Raw genomic sequence first — 3,326 nt, 5'->3', positions numbered from 1 at the left:
TTTAGTGAGAGGCAGGGTCCTGCTTACCACCACTGCTAAGGTTATCCCACAGTAAGAGATATGTTTGAATCTGGGGATGCTGAGCAGCCAAAAACAACACATGCTCACTGTGAGACTCATTTTTCTGTAGGAAATTTTGAAATCATGTTAAATGTTATATTTTGCTTAAAATAGTTAAAACTCACCATTAAATTTTACTAAACACCTATAAGGTACCCAGTAAATTTAACTGGATGGAAATAATTGAAATATATTTCAAAATAAAAGAGTAAACCTATCTTTGCCGCGTCCACTGCGAGAATGAAGACCATTGTCAGCAATCAGACTGTCGACATCCCAGAAAATGTCGACATTACCTTGAAGGGACGGACAGTTATTGTGAAGGGCCCCAGAGGCACCCTACGGAGGGACTTCAATCACATCAATGTAGAACTCCGTCTCCTTGGAAAGAAAAAGAAGAGGCTCCGTGTTGACAAATGGTGGGGAAACAGAAAGGAACTGGCCACTGTTCGCACAATCTGTAGTCACGTACAGAATATGATCAAGGGTGTTACACTGGGCTTCCGTTACAAGATGAGGTCGGTGTATGCCCACTTCCCCATCAACGTTGTTATTCAGGAGAATGGTTCTCTCGTGGAAATCAGAAATTTTTTGGGTGAAAAATACATACGCAGGGTTCGAATGAGGCCAGGGGTTGCTTGTTCAGTATCTCAAGCCCAGAAAGATGAGTTGATTCTTGAAGGAAATGACATTGAACTTGTGTCAAATTCAGCTGCTTTGATTCAGCAAGCCACCACAGTTAAAAACAAGGATATCAGAAAATTTTTGGATGGTATCTATGTTTCTGAAAAAGGAACAGTTGAGCAGGCTGATGAATAAGATCTCAGTGATCCTGTTGCAGAAACAACAAGATAGCAGATGGTTCTATGGACTTAATTGTGATATTTTGAAGAGACAATAAAAACTCTTGATTTGAAAAAAAAAAATAAAAGAGTAAACCTAAAAATCTGATCACAGCATGTATGTATGACAAAGTTATTACACAGATTGATAGCCAAGACTATGTGGAGAAGTAATCTTAAATAACATAAAATCTGGAAATGTATAATGAATAAACCTCTAACTGTATCAATCAGATTTAAAAGTTGTTTTTTTTCCCCCACAACTGGAAGCTTGGTTTAAATCCCTGTACCAAACCAGCAATTTTATTTAGCTTGAACATAAGAGGGAGAAAGATAAAAGAAGAAATTAGTGAAATAAAAGACTGTATCAGCATACAAGTATTTATGCTTTCTTTCATATGTATGTATTATCTATGTTATAGAGCAAGACAGTCAATTTTACACATTTTGATAAGAGAATCTAAATGGATTGGAAAAAATTTTAAAAGCCATGTATTAAATATGGGCATGGCCTAGATTTTTTTTTCCAGAGTCTTTGAAATTATGGAATAACAAAAGTTGTTGTGTCTTTATTGTGGTACTGAGGAACAGTTTCAGTATTTATGAACACAGGAACAGAAAAAGTGTCACATCACCCAACACTGAGCCACTAAGTAAACTTAGACACAAAGATACAAATAATTTGCATCTTCTTCAAAATAATTCTTCTCTTTTTTAAGAAATTTCCCCTGTGAAAAGTGAGAATTTTCTTCCAGTTAAGACAACTAAGGTTTACTTGCTTTCAAATGTGCCAAAGTGAAAAATTCAGTCTTTGAAAAGAATCCTGCTAATGCAACCACTGGAAACTTTAATATGTATCATTACTCTCACTTTTTCCCTGAAGACATTCAACACAATTATTGCCAGAATTTGCCCTAGATTTTTAGTCAGCTGCTGCAAGAGAAAAATAATACTGCCAAAGGAGTTAATTAAAACTTGTGTTAATAAATGACAACAGAGTGAAACAAAAAATGGCCAATAGTTTTCAAATATTTTTCATTGGCAGCAATTACATTTATTTTTAAACATATGTAACTGAGACGGGGACGACAGAGAATGAGATGGCTGGATGGCATCACCGACTCGATGGACATGAGTTTGAGTGAACTCCGGGAGTTGGTGATGGACAGGGAGGCCTGGCGTGCTGTGGTTCATGGGATTTCAAAGAGTTGGACACAACTGAGCGACTGAACTGAACTGAACTGAACCCCAAGTGACACCGTTCATAATTCTCATGGTGGCTTCTCTTTCCATGAAAACCAGTTAACTTACTTCGTGATGTTTCACAGTATGTCAATTCAGACAGCCTCTGAAGATGCGCTTTCTAAGTTAGGACCTAATGTGTGTGTGCTAAGTCGCTTCAACCGTGTCTGACTTTGTGACCCACTGGACTACAGCCCACCAGGCTCCTCTGTCCATGGGATTCTCCAGGCAAGAATACTGGACTGGGTTGCCATGCCCGCCTTAAGGGGATCGTCCCGACCCAGAGATTGAACCCACGTGTCTTACATCTCCTGCATTGGCAGGTGGATTCTTTACCACTACCACCAACATGGGAAGCCCTTGGACCTAATAATGCTTCCTTAAATGATAATATATTTCTATGTATATTATATTTCCCCTCAATTTCCTTTATTAATTTGAGAGGTAGAATTCTATTTTATTCCTCCTTTTTTCTCCTTCCCTTTTTTTTTTGTCTTATTTTTGCTAGAGCTGCCATAACAAAATACCCAGGTGTCTTAAACAACAGAAATTTATTTGTTCACAGTTCGGGAGGCCACAAGTTCAAGATCAAGGAACTGTCAGGGTTGATTTCTAGTGAGAACTCTCTTCTTGGTTTGTAGACTTTCTCACTGTGTCCTCACATGACCGTTTTCCTGTGTGCAAGAGCGGGGAGAGAGAGAGGGAGAGAGAGAGTGCTTGTGTGTCATTTCCTCTTCTCGTAAGGGCACCAAACCCTATCAGATTATGGTCCCATCCTTATAACCTCATTTAGCCTTCAGTTCAGTTCAGTTTCTCAGTCGTGTCCTACTCTTTGCAACCCCATGAACCTCAGCACGCCAGGCCTGCCTGTCCATCACCAACTCCTGGAGTCCACCCAAACCCATGTCCATTGAGTCGGTGATGCCATCCAACCATCTTATTCTCTGTCGTCCCCTTCTCCTGCCCTCAATCTTTCCCAGAATCAGGGTCTCTTCCAATGAGTCAGCTCTTCCCATCAGTTGGCCAAAGTATTGGAGTTTCAGCTTCAACATCAGTCCTTCCAATGAACACCCAGGACTGATCTCCTTTAGGATGGACTGTTTGGATCTCCTTGCAGTCCAAGGGACTCTCAAGAGTCTTCAACACCACAGTTCCAATACCACAGTTCAAAAGCATCAATTC

At 39.8% G+C, this 3,326-nt stretch overlaps 1 pseudogene; it reads left to right on the top strand.

Moving 5' to 3' along the window:
* The first annotated feature begins 278 nt into the window (after positions 1-278).
* Positions 279-991, top strand: LOC129539250 (large ribosomal subunit protein uL6 pseudogene; annotated as a pseudogene).
* Positions 992-3,326: the final 2,335 nt, after the last annotated feature.

Source organism: Moschus berezovskii, chromosome 11 (genome assembly GCF_049115385.1).
Source record: "Moschus berezovskii isolate FMDL1 chromosome 11, NW_MosBer_1.0, whole genome shotgun sequence".
NCBI lineage: Eukaryota > Metazoa > Chordata > Mammalia > Artiodactyla > Moschidae > Moschus > Moschus berezovskii.
The sequence above is the reverse complement of the archived record's forward strand: the minus strand, read 5'-3'. Positions and strand labels throughout refer to the sequence as shown.